Source organism: Lissotriton vulgaris, chromosome 2_1 (assembly GCF_964263255.1).
Source record: "Lissotriton vulgaris chromosome 2_1, aLisVul1.2, whole genome shotgun sequence".
In the NCBI taxonomy this organism is placed as follows: Eukaryota; Metazoa; Chordata; class Amphibia; order Caudata; family Salamandridae; genus Lissotriton; species Lissotriton vulgaris.
In genome coordinates, this window is record NC_141687.1 from 1,723,606,294 (window position 1) to 1,723,627,305 (window position 21,012).

Here is a 21,012-nt window from a genome sequence, read left to right on the forward strand (position 1 = left end):
CCATCCAGGGGTGGCATAATACATGCTTCAGCCCCTGGTAGGCCCGGGGTACACCGATGCCCTGAGTTACAGGGTCTGACAAGGTGGCCCAGTTCCAATTGGGTAATGCACCTAAGGTACACACATCAATTTAGCGAGAGAACAGCTAGGCTGTGGGTCTGATTGGCAGGCCCACAGCCCGAGAAAGTCGTAAACCAGTGAAACAAAAGAAAAAAGTCTGGGTGATCATAGGATTGCAGACCCTACTCTCCTACACTCACCAGTTAATAGATTTCCCCACAAACCATCCTTCCCATAGAAGTCCTAGGTTTGCCATAGGAGCCTTCTGTTTTTTTCTCAGAGTGCAATCCTGGTGAAAGTAACCAGTCTAAAAGCAAATTTCTACAATTATCTTTGAAAGCAAGCCCAGGAACATAAACTCCCTAATGTATTTGTTCTTGTACGGTTGAAGTTTGCCTGCTGCCCTGCTCTTTTTTGGTTGGTGTATCACACTGTTCTTTGAAAGTGTAGCGAATTCTGGTAAACTTGTGAGCAAGGCACTGCAAAATTGACGTCCTATACATACTGCTTATTTATTCATATGATCCCCAAATAATTCGAATCAAAGTCTTTCGTTCGGGCCTGATGTAAAGTCCTCATTTTTGACCTATGCTTACACCAAACTTTTTAAGGTTTTTACTTTTCCTAAAACAACACTTCGAAGGCACAAATCTGTTTTTGCAGAAGCAAAAACGAATGGCCCCACCACCATGGGAGTTTGCTCCTATGGTGTGGAGGTCATGTTTAGGTTTCGCCTGCACAGCGCTTGCGAAATCTTTTGTATTTAATGTATCTTAAAAGTGGTCTCTTATGAGTTCCCATCGCTGAATTAATGGGTTCATTTGTTTTTGTGTGAAACCCTTTTTTTTTTCTTTTGCTTTCTTTCCGCTGGCTGCATGCATTTACGATACTTCTGCTAAAGCTGTTAACACTGTTTTAGGCCCATTTGCTTTCGAGATGAGATCTCTTCCTACGGAAACGGCAGGCCGCTTCCAACAATATGCTGGAATGCTTGTTTTTTATTATGTAGTTGTGTAAAGAGGATATTTTAGCCTTAGAACGTTGGTGGCATTTCTTATACATGCCTTCATACACTTTGTAGCCCTTAGTTGATTATTTTTTTTTAAACTTAATGTATTTGGTTATTATGATTGAAATCTAAACGTAATTAACTATATTTTTAACACCCATTTTTAATATACAAGAGCTGTGCTATTTTTTACTACTAAACATGCAGCCAGAAGTGCAGTTACCTTGCAGACAACAGGGTAATGATTTGAATGATGTAGCAGGGGCAGTAGCACCGGGCTCAAAAGTTGTTAGAACTCCTCTAAACACATAGGGGCTGATTAGGATACGGCCTGTAAAGGCTCTGAGATAAAGGCTCTGACCTCGGCCGCATCGTAATGGGCCGTTCGCTTTCCTTTACGACCGCCTCATCTTGATGGAGGCAGTCGAAATGGAAACCGTACGTCATTGCTGATGGCTACTGACTGGTTCGGAGAGCCAGTCCGCCAGTCAGAATGCAGCCTGTAATCTCAAGGGTGGCTCTTTCGGCCCTTGAGATTCAAATGCATGATATAGCATGTTTTGGGGACCCCAGGAGGGGTCCCCTTTGGTGCATGGCCTCCGGTTTGAGGCAAAGTGGGCACTTATGATGATCCCCTGTTGATCCCTGCACCTTGTGGCAAGCACTTCGATGTGCCTGCCACGGGGTGCAGGGATGAACTGCACCACCCGTTTCCCTATGGGAGCATGCATTATGGCCGTAAACCGTCCGTAATGCATGCTCCCATAGGGAATTATAAGAATACGACCGAACCGTTTTCGGTCGCAGCCTAATGGGACGGTCAGGAATGCCGGCCGGATGGCGTTTGGCCCCATGACCGAGTCGGTGTCGGGCAGAAGTGATTCTGCCTGACATCGTAATGAGCCACATAATATTGGTTTATTTCACTACCAAACAGGCAGTCACAATTGCAGTTACCTTGCAGCTGCAAGGGACTTTATTTAAATGATGCCGCAGTTGCACGAGGGCCAAAAGCTCTAGTGAGCCCACTAATTGCATAACATTGCTAAATGTTACTACTAAACAGGCATTCAAAAGTGAAGTTATCTAGCAGTCCCTAGGACCATGATTTAAATTGTGCTGCAGGTACAGCAGCGCCGGGGCCAAAAGTTGTCAGAACTCCTCTAAACAACAAATATTGCGTTATTTAACTACTAAATAGGCAGTTACCTTGCAGGTACTATTGTCATGATTTCAGTGATACAGCAGATGCAGTGACAGCAGGGCCCAAAGCTCTAGGGACCCCTCTAAACACCAAATATTTCAATATTTTGCTACTAAACAGGCAGTCACAAGTGCAGTTACCTTACAGGTAGGGTCATGATTCGAATGGTCCAGCAGGTGCAGTGGCACAGTGTGTTGGACAGTTAAAAAAAATTAAATAAAACCAAATGTCATCCAGCCGCCCAGTCTAAATAAGTCTGACAGTCTGATGGCTTGCCTCTGACAGCCCGAACTCCCTTGGGCCATTTGAAGGAAGATTTACTCCGATGGAGTAATTTTAACCCTGTGCCTTAAACCCGATCGTCTGCCTGACTCAATATAGAGCTGGACGGATAGGGCACTCCATTGCGACGGAGTGCCCTCTCCCTGTGCTTAATTTGTGCCGATGGTTCCAGGGCTCGGCACCAACACTTATTTCTTAAAACCAGCACTTATCCCTGACAATCCACCACATGGTGGTGCTGTCGCACTATTCCTAAGGAGAACACAACCATAGATTGTTTAAAATGTCATCATGAATGTAAATTAAAATATCTAGGGCATTAATGGAAATAATAGGAATGTTTAGAAAATTTCCTGTGACCACTGGACGTTAGTAGGACCGCAACTGTTTGAATTGTCTATAATGTTAACATTATTTCAAACAAATCTAGCTGAAACTTCATATCCTTGGGATATGCGAAGGGACTGTTTTTTTTTAGCATATCGTAAGGAGCAGGAGCTGTTAACCCTTTTATGAATGATTTGGTGCACCATATGCCAGTCAAATAAGACGTTGTTGAAAGAAAACAAGCCAAAGTTGTCAAACATAGGATGTGCAGACTGTGTTAACAAACAAACATGTAGATAGGGAATGTACAGGGATGATTTGGGGTTAGGAAAAAATATTTCCTGTAACTTCCATCATGTTCTTTTTAAATTACCGAATTCATATATCGGAGCAGGACGCAGGAGCTGGATGCTTCTTCTTACAGAGTCTGTCTTTCATTCCTAAAAGTGACTCTTTGCACTTTTTTAAAATGTGCTAATGTTATATGAGCAAGACCTGATTGACCTGATATGAGCACATTTGAAGTGGTTGCTGTTGTTTAGCAAGCACTGGCAAAGCAAAAAGGTCTCGCATTTGAGACCCATTGGCTTTACCAATGGTTTTTTATTATTATTATTATTATTATTCTGAGTTTTGTATAGCGCCTGGTTACCGATAGGCATCCCAGCGCTTACCAGAACATAACCCTACTAAAAGAATGCAGGGATTAAACGGAGAACAAAAAAGTTTTTAAAAGTTTACGGAACCGAAGAAGACTAGCTTCCGAGCGCAGTTGTAGGGTCAATGAGTTCCACAAGGAGGCCACATTTATTGAAAACCTTCTGCCACCGGTTCTTGCCTTTTTCACCCTGCCAACCTGAAGGAGATGTTGAGGGTCAGAGCGAAGAGAACGAGAGGCCTTGTAAGGCTGGACCATCTCCTCCAGAATAGGTGGTTTACAGCTGCAGCACAATATTTATTGTAGTGCACTTTGTATTGGTGTTTATATAGTGTGAACCTATCTGTGAAGTAACAGAGCGCTGTACATTACATGACATTACATGAGTGGGTTGGTAGACCATGTTAGATCGTGTTCATCAAGTGGGGAATACATAATGCATATTTACACACATTTGGCCACAGTAAGTGATTTGCCCAGAATCACATGATGTTGGATCCACGCACAGGCCAGGATTCAGGCCTGGGTCCCCAGGTTCCAAAAGCAGCAGTTTGATATGCTAGGTCACACCTCCAACTATCTGGCTAAATAGGAAGAAAAAGGCCTTTTTTTTTAATGAACAAGGCTAGAAATATATTTAATGCTACGAAGAACAACATAGTAAAAAAGAGAGGAAAACAAAGGCTATGAGACAGCCGGTGCGTAATTTCATTGGTGCTCATGAAGTGGTATATTTTTACGGAGTTGAATCTGTAAATAAAAAGATAAAATAAAGTAGCGCAGTAGCATTTTTCTTTTGTAAGTGGGGAGGGTTTAGTAATACGGGGTGTGGAGGAGAAGTGTTTGACGCAGACATCAATGTGGAGAGTGGGAGGCGGAAGAAGAGAAGCACACGTGAGAGCAATATGAAGAAGGGGAGAAGCACAAGCAAGAGAGCAAAGCAGTGGGGAGCAAATCACGGAGGGTGGCCGGGCAGAAGCACATGGAAGAGAGCAACACTGAGCGTGGTGAAAGGGAAGCACATGAAGGAGACTACTGGAAAACGCACTCGTGGAGTGCTCAACGAAAAAAAGAAAAGTAGCGCTTGAAAAGTAAGCAGTGGAAGGGACAAGTAATGAGACGTTTGCCAGGAGAGGAACAAACACAAGAATAGGAAGGAAAGCCCACAAATGCTAACAGAAAGCAATGTAAATGGATGACTTTAAAGCCAACAAATGGTAAGCAATAGGTGGACTCCAGAGCCCACTGTAAGCTGACAGTAGGTATTACAGAGGGCTGGTGCTGTCGGGTAGACAAGGTCTATAAAGGGTAATCGGAGGTACTACATTTCTGGAAAGTATGCTTTGAATAGACCAACATCAAGTCCGTTTTTAGGTCGAAGCCTGCATTGCAGGGCATGGCCCTGCTGCAGGCAAAGAGATATTGTGAGCAGGGGATTTCAGTATGGCATGAAGCCACGCCCCTTTTTTCCATTGGCAGGCCTCTTGAAACGGAGGCCTGCCATTGGAAAAATCTCCTGTTAAGCAGATTTGTCTGCTCTGGATCCCACCTCTCGAGGACTCCATGACCTGCCTTACGGTAGCACGGCAATATTTTCAGAAATATTGCCTTGGCAACCACGAGGCAGGTCAGGGAGTCCTGGAGGGGCGGGAATCAGTATCATGCGCTGCAAGTAACAATTATCGCAGCAGGAGACCCCACTTATCACAGCATGTCAACAGGCACACCAGGCTGCTGGAGCACTCAACTATAATTAATGTGCAGTTGAGTGCTCCAGCAGTGTGGGGCGCCTCTCTGCATGCTGTGATAATTATCACTTTGGGGCCTCATGCTGTGATAATTAGGGCGGCATGCTCTATTTGCAGCACTGAACATTTTCAAAGAAGGCGAAGCAGTGACATTCATTTGAGACATTCACCCTCACGCCCCTCACTCGCCCTCACCCCCTCACACCCCCTGACCCCTCACACACCACCTCACCCTCACACCCCCTCACCCTCACACCCCCTCACTCTCACACACCCTCTCACCCTCACATACCCTCTCACCCTTACATACCCTCTCACCCTTACATACCCTCTCACCCTCACACACCCTCTCACCCTCACTCTCACACACCCTCTCACCCTTACATACCCTCTCACCCTTACATACCCTCTCACCCTTACATACCCTCTCACCCTCACACACCCTCTCACCCTCACACCCCCTCACCCTCTCTCACCCTCACACCCCCTCACTCACCCTCACCCTCCCCCACCCTCCCTCACACATCCTCCCTTTTAGCTCATTCTCTCCTTAGTTGTGTTGTGTTGGCTACCTTGTCAAGCGCCGGGACACTCCTTCGCTGGAGCAGCTGTGCGCTGAATAAATTACATTAATATAACATAACATAACACACCCTCTCACCCTCACTCACCCTCACACCCCCTCACCCTCACCCCCTCTCACCCCCTCTCACCCCCTCTCACCCCCTCTCACCCTCACACACCCTCACTCACCCTCACCCTCTCACCCTCTCAACCCCTCACCCTCACACACCCTCACCCTCACACCCCCCTCACCCTCACCCTCCCTCACCCTCCCTCACATACCCTCACCCGCATAACAAAACATAGCATAGCATAACAAACAAAAGCATAGGATAGCAAAAGCACAGCATAACAAAACAAAGCATAGGATAGCAAAACAAAACATAGCAAAACAAAACGTAGCATAGCAAAACACAACAAAGCATAGCATAGCATAACAAAACACAACAAAACATAGCATAACATAGCATAACAAAACAAAGCATAACATAACAAAGCATAGCAAAACAAACAAAACATAGCAGAACAAAACATAGCATAACATAACAAAACAAACCATAGCATAACATAACAAAGAATAGCAAAACTAGCATAGTAAAACAAAACATAGCATAGCAAAACACAACAAAGCATAGCATAGCATAGCATAACAAAACACAACAAAACATAGCATAGCATAGCATAACAAAACATAGCATAACAAAACAAAGCATAACATAAAGCATAGCAAAACAAACAAAACATAGCAGAACAAAACAGCATAACATAACAAAACAGCATAACATAACATAAAACAAAGCATAGCATAACGAAACCTAGCATAACAAAACATAGCAAAACACAACAAAATATAGCATAGCATAACTAAACACAACAAAACAAAGCATACATAACAAAACACAGCATTGCAAAACAGCATAGCATAAGAAAACAAAACATAGCATAGCATAACAAAACACAACATAGCATAGCATAACAAAACAAAGCTTAGCATAACAAAACATAGTATAACAAAGCATAGCATAGCATAACAAGACATAGCATAGCAAAGCAAAGCAAAGCATAGCATAATAAAACACACCAAAACATAGCATAGCATAAACAAATCCTAGCAAAACACAACAAAACATAGCATAGCATAACAAAGCATAGGATAGCAAAACTAAACATAGCATAGCATAACATAACAAGGCAAAGCATAGGATAGAAAAACAAAGCATAGCATAGCATAACAAAACATAGCATAACATAATAAAACATAGCATAACAAAACACAACAACACATAGCAGAACAAAACATAGCATAACATAAAGCATAGCATAACAAAACAAAGCATAGCATAACAAAACAACGAAAACACAACAAAACATAGCCTAGCATAACAACACACAACAAAACATAGCATACATAACAAAACATAGCATTGCAAAGCATAGCAAAATCTAGCATAGCGTAACAAAACCCAACAAAACATAGCATAGCCTAACAAAACAACACTTGGCATAGCATAACAAAACATAGCATATCAAAACATAGCATAACAAAGCATAGCATAAAAAAGCATAGCATAACAAAACAAAGCATAGGATAGCAAAAAAACATAGCATAGCATAGGATAGCAAAAAAACATAGCATAGCATAACAAAACAAAGCATAGAATAGCAAAACAAAGCATAGAATAGCAAAACAAAACATTGCATAGCATAACAAACCTAGCATAACATAACAAAACATAGCATAGCATAACAAAACACAACAAAACATAGCATAACAAAACAAAACCTATCATAGCCTAGCAAAACATAGCATAGCATACCAAACACAACAAAACATAGCATAGCATAACAAAATATAGCATAGCAAAACAAAGCATAACGCACACAAACAACCACGCACACACAACTATCTATCCATCTATCTATCAATCTATCGCCCTCACTCCTATCTATCTATCTATCTATCTATCTATCTATCTATCTATCTATCTATCTATCTATCTATCTATCGGCCTCACTCTATCTATCTATCGGCCTCACTCTATCTATCTATCGGCCTCACTCTATCTATCTATCGGCCTCACTCTATCTATCTATCGGCCTCACTCTATCGGCCTCACTCTATCTATCTATCGGCCTCACTCTATCTATCTATCGGCCTCATTCTATCTATCTATCGGCCTCACTCTATCTATCTATCGGCCTCACTCTATCTATCTATCATTCTATCTATCTATTTATCTAGATACTGATCGCCATCACTCTTATCTGTCTAGCTATCTATCGCCCTCTATCTATCTATCGCCCTCCCTCTATCTATCTATCGCCCTCACTCTATCTATCTATCGCCCTCACTCTATCTATCTATCGCCCTCACTCTATCTATCTATCGCCCTCACTCTATCTATCGCCCTCCCTCTATCTATCTATCGCCCTCACTCTATCTATCGCCCTCTATCTATCGCCCTCACTCTATCTATCACATCACCACAGCATTACTCAGCACCACCACAGCATCACTAAGGGGCACAACAACATCACTATGCGCTACCACAGGATCATTGAATGCCACAGCTTCACTAGTCGCCACCACAACATCACTCAGCGCCACCACAGCATCACTCAGCGCCACCACAGCATCAATCTGTGCAACCATTCAACAACAACTGGGTCAAATATGTTCTCTCAATGTTTCAAGCTTTATTACAAATGTCACAAAAAGAGGTTAGTATTTCACTTCTGTTCTTGGATTTTCGTCACAATAAAATACACTGAACATATTCTCCACAAAAGTTATGTACAAAAGTTTAAGCTATTGCCATTATAAATTACAATAACTTTTATTTAAGTATTAATTATTAAAAAAATTAAAAGCCATTGTTATTTGTAATATCAATAAATCTAAGTCACGTGAATACAACACATATTGCATTACAAATGCTATAGGTGTCACAAGTTATAACTATTGGCACTGTAAATGACAAAGCTATTACTTTTTGCTATTTTCAAAACCAACACATAAATAAAAAATGTGTCATTTACAATACCAATAGCTCAAATTTTCCTAATGCGAGACCTTATGCATTGCAAATGCTTGTTGAGGTATACAATGCATGATCATAATCCACCCTGGACTCATTATCTTGTTCAGTAATAGGGCATTCCCATAAGCCCCTTCAAATAGAGGGATGTCGTAATTAATTGAAGATAGAGTTACTGTCTGACCAGTCTTTCTTGCACTGCCAGATTGTCTTTAGGTCAGTCCTACCCTGCTTACATCTAGCAGAATGGTTTTAGTATCTCTATCTCGGCGGATGTCTGTCTGTTGAGCAAAAGTGCAGGGGTTTGGCAAAGTGAAATGTTACCATTTTCTAGAATTTTTAAGCAAGTTCATGTGCACCTGCTACTGAACGATAAATAGAGAGCACCTAAATCGTAAAAGTAAAATAAGTGGTAAAATAAAGAAACCACTAAAAGAAACCACATTTCCAATCCTATAAGTTAATAATGACTGATACTCGAAGATTAATACTTTTAACATTCTACTATCTAAAAATGGTTTGTCGGAAAGCCTGTCGTTTAGGTCTCAAAAGTGACACAACATTTACTGTGCCCAGAGTCCTAAGGCTAGCAAAAACACATCAGCAAAAAGTGAGCTAAAACAGGCAAAATGTTTGGGCGAAGACCACCCTAAGGCTGACCGTTCGGACACTGTTCCTTTGTAACGATCAATATAAACAACTGTCTGTTGGAATCTACTTGCCTCTCAGTTGCAAGCTATGATCATTACAAAAGGCGCAGTTTGTAAAAATTGTATGTCTTGTGTATGAACATGTTTTATTGTAAAGCTCTCCGACACCTTTTGATAATGTCTGTACTATAAAAAAAATGCTTCAATAAATGCAATCAAATTAGGCCTTGGGAAGTGTTTCCATCTACGTTCTCACAGTTTCTTAACCTTTTTAAATTATACTCCGAGTTGTCGGAGTAAAAGTATTTGAAAAGGTGTCCGTCATATATCCAAATTGAAACCTTGAAATTCAATGTACAGTTTTAGGTATCATAAAATGTGTTTTGCTTTCCTCCAGTATTTTAAACTGTTTCCTTTTTTTTTTTTAAAAACAACAAGAAAAAAACAATGCTTTCCAGATAGACGGTGACAAAACCAGCATCTTTGCACTCTATAAAAGCGAGATCTACAGGCTTTGCCAATTCTTGTTTCATTTGGCTCATAACAGTTGCTTGGATCGCCCACATTCCTACCGCCAGAGCGGGATGATATCTCCTTGAGATTGCATTCGCACTTCATTGATCAGAGAGTGCTAGGAGGATATTGTACTTGAAATGCATTTTACACATGGTCATAAAGTATTTTTTACCCTTACATCGATAATGGCTTTCACGGGAAACACTGTGCTGACATTAATCAACAATGTCCAAAACTCAGTCGATTTATTTGCATGGATGTGGCTACAGTTGTAGCATTTTAGCCAGAGATGGGTTTGGGAAATCTTGCCATATGAAAGTGCATTTACTAGCGGCCTCGCCAATCTTTAGATGCTAGTTTAATGTGCCTTTCCTTCCCTTGGGACTTTAATTTTTGGGTCTGTGTTGCAGCCCATGTCTGCCTTTCCTTTCATTTGTAACGTGTGACGCATGCCGTGTAAGCACCTTTTCCAAAGAGTATCATAGGAACATCGGAGTCTTCACAGCTGAATAAAGTACTCGAGATTGCCAAATTTAAATCGTGCCGCAGTGTTGAACATGAATTATGCCAGGTATTGATAACACCCTTTTGGGTGTAGGTTCACGTACTGTGTGCCAGGTCCTTGCGGTCAGAAATTGTCTTCCTGTCACTGTCTCCTCTTACTCACATACCAAGGTGCGGCAGGCCTAGGTGCGGCGTGGTGACTAAGAAGAGTAGATCGCTACCTAAAGAACTGCCACATTTCAACAAATAGCAGAGAAAACAAACTGGAAAATCTGCTCCCTTCCACCGAACCAGCATCGATGACTCCCACACCCTTCCCCATCTAGCACACCCTGCGTTCCACTAATGTGGCGCAGAGTGTTCTCTCTTAGGCACTTACTGATTTGCACTGCTGAAAGAGGAGGATTTTCGTGACAGCTGGTTGCTCCTACCATTACCTCCTCGTCCTGTCTTCCTCGCCACAGTAATTAACATATGAGCCTCCGGCTCCACACAGAACTCCAAGTAAAATTAAAAAGCAACGCTCTAGTCTCCCCTCCCTCCTCCAATATGGCCCCCGAGGCTTCCACCAATCCCATAAAGGGACACATAACCAGTAACTCAGCCTGTTCTTTTTTTCTGCACTTCTCCGAGTGCTGTGTCCCTGCTGGTCAGGTGAGTGGGCTGGGTTCCTGCTTTAGCGGTTCCCTTGGTCCGTGGTATCTGGTTGGGGGAAAGTAGTGTTGTTTCACTATTGCGTGTATTTCTGTTCGTAACCGAATGCGTGTATGTTAATTTTTTTCCCCCTTCTTCTGCCTATGTGCCTCGTGTCCTGCCTAGCGGACGTACGTGGCGTTCATTGCGGCTGGGTATGGCCGGGACGCCTTGTGTCCGGTCGGCCGTTTTGTTACTTGCCTTTACCGACCGCGTGTCCTGCTGAGCGGACGTTGCGCGGCCGGGGGCATTGTCTGTGGGGGCCGGTGGCTTCCGTGGGCGTTTTCTTACCTGCTGCCGGTTGGCGTCGGCATGGTTTGCTGCCTCTTCGCTCTCTGCTCCTTCAGGGGCGCATTCAGGGCTCGGCTGGGCTGGGCTCTGCTCTCAGTCTGTGGCTGTGGGTGCGCGCGCGGCGTTTCCGGCTGCATTTATTCTTGGAGCATGCGTCGAGGTGGGGTTTGTGGGGTTGCCTGGCAACCTCGGGCCCTTATTTTAACGGGCTGTTCTGCCTTTTGCCTGTGTTTGTTTTACACGGCTTCACGTGGCTGACTGTCATGGATGTTTCAGCTGATGCTCGTGCTCCTGATTCTTTGGCTGTGGCTTCTGGTTCTGGGGTGCAAATTCCTTCGATGGAGATGTTGCAGCAGATGATAAATTCTGCTGTGTCTGCTGCTTTAAGCGGTCAGGTGCCTGTCCCTCCTGCGAAGAAGGCGAGGGTTGATGGCGCTGCTGCTCCTGCTGATTCTGAGAATGAGGAGGAGGTTGATGTCAGGGGTCGCTTTGTGCAGGGTGCCGACCTGAAGGAGGTGCTGGGTCACATTCGCGATAACTTGGTGTTTCCTGCTTCTGTGGTGCCTCTGGAAGACGATCTATTTTCGCAATATCATCGTCCTGAGCCTGATTCTTTGCCTCTCCATTCCTCTGTCTTGAAGGTCCTGGAGAATGAATGGAAGGATGTGGACAAAGGTTCCTTTCCTCGTTTCTTGAGTAAGAGGTACCCTCTTCAGGATTTTGCGGTGAAATACCCTGCCTCCGTGAAGGTTGACTCTTTGTTGGCGAGCATGTCTTCACATGGGTCCGTTGTCTCGGAGGACTCTTCTCCTGCGGACCCGGTTGACCGTAAGGTGGATGGTGCTGTGAAACGCACTTTTGCGGCTGCAAATTTTTCTATCCGGGCGGCGGCCTATTCCTCTTACACTATCCAGTCCTTGCTCAAGGATTTCCAGTCTCTGTCGGAGTTGTTGGACCAAGGGGAGGATGTTTCTTCTACCCTGGCGATGATGGAGCAGCAGGTCCGTCTGCTGTCGGATGTCTCCTTTGATTCGCTGGGGGCTGCTGCTTCTGCGGCCGGATCCTCTGTGGCTGCGAGGCGTCAGTTGTGGCTCCGTTCCTGGAAAGCTGATGCTGCTCAGAAGAACTTGCTTATGAAAATCCCTTTCTCTGGGGTTAGACTTTTTGGTTCGTCTCTTGACGACATGGTGAAGAAGACGGCAGAGGACCGTAAGCTGCTTGCTCCTGACCGTCCTGGCAGATTCCGTGCTTTTGGTTCCCAGCGGTCTTTTGGTACCTCGAAGAGGGGCCGGGCTGGTCAGCCCTTTCGTGGACGGGGGCGTGGCCGGGGTGCTCCCTCCTTTGATAAATCCCGGTTCTCCGGCGCTTCAGCCTCCTCCGCTCCTGCTTCCAAGTCCTGACTGGATCGCTCCTGGTGTCGGTCCGGTTGGGGGTCGACTTTCTTGCTTCATGGACTCTTGGCGCGAGACGGTGTCAGACCGATGGGTGCTTCGCGTGATTTCGGAGGGGTTGCGCATTGGATTTGCCCAGACGCCCCCAGACTATTTCAAGGCCACTCCTTGTCCCGGAGATCCGGTGAAACGGTTGGCGCTTTTGGACGGCATCGCTTCCATGGTGGTCAAAAAGGCGGTGATTCCTGTGCCCTGCGACCAAGTGGGGAAGGGGGTGTACTCCATTCTTTTTCTGGTGTCCAAGCGCACGGGGGATCTTCGACCTGTGATGGACCTGAAGTGGGTGAATACTTTCGTCCCTCACCGAGGGTTCAAGATGGTTTCCCTGCCTTTGATCCTTCCTCTGATCTCTCAGGGGGATTTCCTTGCTTCGATCGACCTGAGGGATGCTTACCTTCATGTTCCTCTTCATCCAGAGTTTCAGAAGTTTTTCCGGTTTTGTGTGCAGGGGCGTCATTACCAATTCCAGGTATTACCTTTTGGACTCTGCTCTGCTCCACGGGTCTTTACTAAGATTCTGGCTCCTCTTATTGGACATTTACATGGAGAGGGGGTTAGTGTTTTTCCTTATCTGGACGACATTCTAATTTCTGCTTCTTCTCTTCCTAAGGCGGAGTTGCATGTCCAGAAGGTGTGCCAGGTCCTGACGCATCATGGGTTCCTAGTGAATGTGCCGAAATCCTCCCTGGTTCCTGCACAAGAATTGACATTCATTGGGGCTCTGTTCAAGACTCAGTTGGGGATGGTGTTCCTGCCCCCTCCCCGTGTTTTGTCCCTGATATCTGCTGTTCGCTCCCTGTTGGTGGGGGTTTCTCATCCTGTGAGCCTGTGGTTGCGAGTTCAGGGTCTGATGTCGGCTTCCTTGTTGACGGTGCCATGGGCTCGCCTTCATATGTACCCGGTGGTGTCCCACATTTTATCGCATTGGGACCCCTGTTCCCTCGATATGGAGGTTCTGGTTCCTATGTCGGAGGAGGTTCGGGTGGTCCTGGGTTGGTGGTTGGACGAGGGTCATCTGTCCAAAGGCCGCCCTTTTCTGATTGTTCCCACCCGCGTGGTCACTACCGATGCCAGCCTGCTGGGATGGGGTGCTACTCTGGGGGTTTCGGCGGCTCAAGGGATTTGGCCTCAGTCGGTTGTGTCCTGTTCCTCCAACTTCAAGGAACTGAAGGCCGTCCTTCTGGGTCTGTTGGAATTCTCAGCTCTTGTTCAGGGTCACCACGTGCAGATCCGGACGGACAATCAGGTTGTGATGTCGTATGTGAACCATCAAGGGGGGTGCAGGGTTCGTTCCCTCAGTTGCCTGGCTCGTCGGATTGGTTCTTGGGCGGAGGTGCATCTGTTGTCCCTGTCTGCCATCTACCTACCTGGGACGGAGAACACGGTGGCGGATTGTCTGAGCCGGGTGTTTCCTTCCATGGGTTCCTTATCACTCACGAGGTGGATGTTCAGGAGGTTGCGGATGATGTTTGGTTGTCCGATTGTGGACCTGTTTGCCTCCCAGGACAATGCCCAGACCCGTTGTTTTTGCACAATTATGCCTTGCCGGGGCGCCTGGAGGGTGGACGCCCTTTCGTTCCCTTGGCCGGAGGGTCTGCTGTATGCCTTTCCCCCTGTTCCCCTGCTTCCGGCTGTGCTACAGAAAATCAAGAGGGAGAGGTCATTGGTGCTTCTGATTGCGCCTTGTTGGAAGCGTCGCCCTTGGTTTCCCCTTCTGAGGGACTTGGCGGTGTCTCCGGGGTGGCCCTTGCCGTTCGTGCCGTATCCGCTGATGGGTCCTCTTCTTCCGCTGCCTGTGTTCCGTTCCCTGGGTCTGCGGGCCTGGCTCTTGAGAGGGAGTCTCTGATACGTGGCGGTTGTTCGGTGACTGTGGCTGGTGTCATTCAGCAGTCACGGCGGCCTTCTACGCTTAAGTCTTACGCCAAGCATTGGGATCATTTTGCTTCTTGGTGTGTTGATCGTGGGCTGACATTGGAGTCTTTGGATCCGGCTCGCATTCTGGACTTTCTGAACGATGGGTTTGGGTTGGGTTTGGCCATCTCGACCCTTCGGGCACAGTGGGCCGCCATTCGGGCTTTTCATGTCCTGCCTTTGGTGTCCATTTCTCCGTTGGTTGCTCGACTGTTTAAGTCTCTTTCTTTCCAGCGGCCACGTCCTATCATGCGTCCTCCTCCTTGGGACCTTCCTTTGGTTTTGCGTTCCTTGCAGTTGGCTCCGTTCGAGCCTTTGGAGTCTGTGGACCTGAAGTTTTTGACTCTCAAGGTGGTGTTTCTGGTGGCGATTGCCTCTGCCAGGCGTGTGGGTGAGTTGGGTGCTTTCCTTCGTTCTGCCCCGTTTTTGTTGGTTTTGGCGGACCGTGTGGTCTTGCGCCCTCATCCCACCTTTGTTCCTAAAGTGGATTCTTTTTTTCACCGGTCTGCCGAGGTGGTTCTTCCGGTTCTGTGTCCTGATCCCTCCTCGGCTGAGGAGTCCCTTTTGCACCTCTTGGATGTTCGGCGTGCCTTACTGATTTACGTTTCTCGCACTTCTCCCTTTTGTAAGGTTGACTGCTTGTTTGTAAATTATGGTTTGTCACGTCAGGGTATGAAGCCCTCCCTGTCCACGATCAGTCGGTGGATTAAGGAGGCCATTCTTTTGGCCTATGCTTCGGTGTCGGTGGTTCCATCTCTTCCTGTTCAGGGTCGTTCCACCAGGGCTGTTGCTGTATCCTGGGCTTCTTTCAAAGGGGTGTCTATGGAGGATGTTTGCAGGGCTGCTACGTGGTCTTCTCCGCATACCTTCATGTCCCATTACCGCCTCCAGATTGGGGGCGGGGGTTCTGTTTCGTTTGCCTCTTCTGTTTTGACTGCTGGGGTGCCTTAAGAGGTTGTCCAATTTTTGGGTTGTTGTGCCTCTGTATATTAAAATATGTTTCACTGCACTGATGTGGTGGTCTGTTTTCCTTACATGAAGCTGATTGCTTGGGTATCGGCTCATATGTTAATTACTGTGGCGAGGAAGACAGGACGAGGAGGTAATGCCCCGGTTACTTACCGGTAATCTTCATTACTCCGAGTCCATGTCTTCCTCGCCACAGTATAGTTTCCCTTCCCTCCCGGCCCTGGTGGTGGCTTCATGTCTGCGGCTTGGTTTTCAGGCTGAGTTACTGGTTATGTGTCCCTTTATGGGATTGGTGGAAGCCTCGGGGGCCATATTGGAGGAGGGAGGGGAGACTAGAGCGTTGCTTTTTAATTTTACTTGGAGTTCTGTGTGGAGCCGGAGGCTCATATGTTAATTACTGTGGCGAGGAAGACATGGACTCGGAGTAATGAAGATTACCGGTAAGTAACCGGGGCATTTCCTGCCTCAGCTCCGGCAAACTCAAGGCACTTTAGAACACAATTTCTTCATCCTTCCATCGGCGAAACAGTAAGGTTAATTGACAGATTGTCAAATGTACCTATTGAAGGATTTTTTAAGGCACGATTTGTCCCAAAGTTTTTACATGGGGCTGCATCCTGTATTGAATAGCGCTCAAATGCCGGTTGGCAAGTCCTGGAGCATTTTGTATGTGTAGGTGGAGTTTTACATGGGATAATTTAGGGAGAGGAGAACTTTCCATCTCCTGGTAGCTATCTGGAAACAGTCCAGGATCATTACGCATGCAAAATTACAGTAGTTTAACTGAGATTTAAGAAGGCTCTCAGTCTGTTATCCATGTGACCGTTATTACCAATTTAGCCAGTATAATCCTTTAAAACGAGGTCGGTGAAGAAATGTAACAAAGAATTAATTTTCTCGAAAACGTGTTAAACATTTGTATTTTCTTGAGATGATCCTGTATGAGTCTGGATTCAGATCTCATACGGTTGACTGACCTGAGAAGAGGATACATATATTGGCACAGAGGCTGAGCGTTACTCTTTCTCATAAAGTGTGACATTGAACTTCTTAATACATTCTGAAGTAGGTTGATTCTGAATGGGTCCATACTGTGTATGAGCACATAAATGTAATCTAATTGCAGCTCTAAGTCTGGGAGGTTGGTGGAGTGCAATTTTTCAAGACCGCACCTAGTGACCATTGATAGTAAACTGCATTAAACACAGTACTAGGTTTGGAGTTTGACTACTATACAGTTTTAAATGAAGCTAATGATCACTGTATAATATAGAGTGAATACTTCCCTAGACAGGGAAAACCTTCCAAAGGCGAAGGGTGATTATTTTGCAGGGAATTTGATGACTTCTTACACGACAATGTTTAATTCATAATGTCAGCCATTAGCACACAATAGTCGCACAACTGTAACCGCCACATGTTCTACACTTGTCTTGGTGCATGAAGAATATCCATGGTAACTCGTTAGACAGGGATTTCTCAGCCTTTAAGTTTCTTCTGGAGAATGAAGGGGCTTGCTGAGTAAACTGCTGGTGTAATTTCCCTCTCCCTGGGTAGGAGAAAGAAGAAACAACCTGACTTGAAATCGTTGAGTAGCCTATACTCATTTCATCATCTGCCAGTATTGTAACAATTGCCAATTTGGATCTTTCCTACTAGTCCGTTTTTATCTCTGTGTAGGCAAAAGTATATTGTTTATTTTACCAAACGCTTATAGTGGGCTTAGAACCTGCCTGATGCTTACCATTGGTTGGCTTTGTCACTTATTTGCTTATTTGTTGCCTTGGCTTCCTCTTCTTGTGTCCCTCCCCTGGCACTTACACTGATTTACCATCCTTTTAATTGCCTGACTGGTATATCTCAGTGCTTTCATTGTAGGGGAAAAAAATCTTGTTTATTGAGCACTCCACTAGGAGTGCAAGTGTTTTTGTGGAAGAACTTGTCAGATACAATTATGTGCCCAACTGCTCATTAATCCAAAATGCGCCTTCAATGTTCCTCCAATGCTTCTACTCCCTGCTCCTCCGTTGCATTTTGCCCTGCACCTACATGTTCCTCCATTGCTTCTCCCCAATGCTCCTGCTAGCTCCTCTGTTGCATCTTTTCACCTGCTCCTCCTGTTTCTCCCCCACTTGTGGTACATTAAATACATGTATTTGTTTTTGAGAGGGCGTGCCAACACCTATTTGCTGCTTAGCATTAAAAAAATTTCTTTCAAACCAAGAATTAGATTTCTTAAATTAAAAAAAATGTTTTATTTATTGATCCAAACTGACAACTAATCAGATTGCAGTCCAATATTCGGCATTAAAAAGTAGTATGAATGGGATTTAAAAAATGGTAGGCTATAGAAGTTGTTAAAAATACATTCGACTACTGCCTACATTGGTAGGGTTGGCAAGTATGGTGTCTGTGCAGTCCCCGCCCTACCTCCAGCCGTGATGGAGCTTGCTTGTGGCAGCACTTAGATTTATAAAAGCTGAAGGAGTATCTGGGGGTTGTACACAGGCAGAAAAAAGCCATAGGATTGTGCAAAAAGGGCCAGAAGTTCGTAGTTTGTTAAGCATGCAGACGAAGCTCTAGGAAACCCCATAGGAATTTGGCTGAAATTCCAAGGTAACTGATGGCAGAGAGATTACTTGGTAGCAGTCAAAGAGAAAGTACTCAGTCAAATATGTTCCTGCCATTCCAGTGTGACAGAGGTATGTAAATGAAAAGATTTGATTGGCAATGTCAACATCTGCCTACATGGAAAGGAGGTGATAAATGTCTTAGTTCATCCAGTGCAAACAGGATGGTTCCTTTTCCATTAAGAGGGCAGCACCTCGGGGCGTGGCCAAGCTAGCTGCAGAGTAGGACGTTTCTTCGGTCCCTCTGGTGCCGTAAACTTTCAAGCTTTGTTTAGCCCCTGTTAATGTGCCCATACTCGCTTGCAATTGTGCCTGGGGGCTCCCGGGTGCTGTGAGGCGGCGAGCGGCACCTTTGTTATCCTGAGAAGCCGGTGTGGGGAAGAGCGGAGAGGCGCGGCCTAGGCTGGAGACGAGCTGGGAAACCCCGCCGACCGCTGGAGCTGAGTGGCGGAGGAGAGGCGCGAGCGGCTCCGAGGCGTAAAGACGGCGACAACGGAGGCACTGGAAATTGCAACCGGGCGCCTCGCAGCACAAACGAGCATGAACTAGAGCCCGGAATATCCAGAAGGTGCCTGGGTCTGATGACGACACGCCGCGGGCCATGGGCTTGACTGGCGCCCGCCGCGGCCTGCACTACTTGAGGTTGAAGAGAGTGTGGGGGCTGCTGGGAGGCCCGCGCGGGCCGGCGATCACAGGCGCGGGCCAGCGGACTGCCCGAGCCTGCCGAGACAGTGAAGAAGAGAGGAGCGTCCCGGGAACGAGTGGCAGTACCTTGGCACCAGTTTGGGCCGAGAGGAGCGATCCGATATAACGCCCCCCTGGAGAGCGGTGGAGCTGTGCAGCACGGGGCCCAGGCGGAGGTACTGGAAGTGCTTCAGGGCGATTGCGGTGGTTGAGATCCCTGCTTTGCGGGTGAGTGCTCCCTCGCAGTGGGGCCCTGCTGCTGACATTGGTGAAGGTGAGAGGCGCGTGGGTGACCCCAGTGACCCCTTAGGGATAGTGGTGTCTCGGTCCGCGTCTCAGCGGACGGGGGGATTTGGAGGTGTGTACGGCTACTTGGAGGACGGGGATTGCGGCGAGTGGCTTCCCTGACCTCGAGTGGGGGTGACCATTTACAGAGCTGGGGCTCTGCTTGATGACTGTGCATTTTGGCGTCCCTGCCCCCGCTGTTGCCTGAGCGCGAGTTGCTACTCGGCCCGCATTTCAGCTGGCTACGCGCCACCGACAGTTGTTCCTCCACCAGTGTAACAACCGGATTCTCGTACCAAGCAGCCTACCAATCGTAGCTAACCCAGTCGTCACGCAACCACACCCTTCTCAGGTCCTATAACACATAATATCTAGAATACCCACCTGAGAATGGGGAAAAGAGCGATTTACAAGCCTGTATAGTCAAAAATACCCCTAACATCTAAGGAATTCCATATCACATTCTATAGTCACCTCACTGAATAACTGACTCTTTAACGTCACCCGACGATTCTTTAACGTCACCCGACGATTCTTTAACATACTTAGACTCCTAACTACTGTATCTACATTAATAAGGGGTCACCTTTATAAGTTATTCCTTAAATGAAGCTCACACTCTCCCCCCCATCATCAGTTACCTTCTCAGAAGGGAATATCCCATCCTTCTGTACGTCAGCACCTGGTTAAAAGGAAAGGTTAATCTCATTCATAAAACAACATTCAAAGATAATCATTACTAAGATCTCTTTATTCTACAATTAAGCATAGCAGAATGAACAAAAGAAACATAATTTAGCTTAGTCACTACCTATGACCTAAAAGAGGAGCAAATAGATGATATATATATATATATATATATATATATATATATATATATATATATATATACTACATTAGCTTAGAACACCTCACCTTAGGCGTGCGTCTTTCCATCTTGAAAGTAGAGTCGGTCCCTCTCTCTCTCTATCTGTCTTCAATCTGTTCAGGACTCTGCTCTGTACCCACGAATGCACATCTGCACCGCTATGCCTCGTCTAGTCTGCCACGGTTCCGAAACACTCGAACCCTCTTCTGGTTTCAGTCTCTGCAACTCCTGTACGATGTCACTACAGGACCTTCAATCACTTTCCTTCTTCATCTCAGGATTTCAATTAGCTAATGACACCACACTCTCTGCTCCAGCCTTCCTGACCAACTTCTTCTATCCACTCCGCACGTCTCCTTCCATATTCTGCCCTCTCCCTCCTTGATAATATAGAGCTCTCTCTCTTCATGGAAATTTCCAGTAACAGGCCGACTCCCACCGAATTCCTGTACCAGTCCTCAGGCTCCCTGCGCATCCACAGTGGCCACTTGCGTATTGCGTCTAGAGCCGGGGAGACAAACACATTCCTTCGATAAGGGCCAGTCTTGACCGGTTTCTTACTAGCGAATAACAGGCTAAACTCTAAACATTACCTCTACCCTACAAGCTCCTCAGACAGACGAGGCAGAATCAAAGATCGCTTCTCTCTAGCTTTTAGGCCCGAAAAGAG

At 46.0% G+C, this 21,012-nt stretch overlaps 1 protein-coding gene across 3 annotated transcripts in view; it reads left to right on the plus strand.

The window, feature by feature from the left end:
- TOLLIP (toll interacting protein) overlaps nt 1-21,012 on the plus strand; it is a 343,606-nt gene that overhangs the window by 53,737 nt on the left and 268,857 nt on the right. Inside the window, exon 1 of one of the 3 annotated variants that reach the window (XM_086957731.1) lies at nt 16,354-16,403. The exons of the other annotated variants lie outside the window; for them this stretch is intronic. The gene's annotated coding sequence lies outside the window, so the exon portion shown is untranslated. Of the gene's footprint in view, nt 1-16,353; nt 16,404-21,012 lie in introns of those variants that run through there. 3 annotated transcript variants of the gene reach the window in all.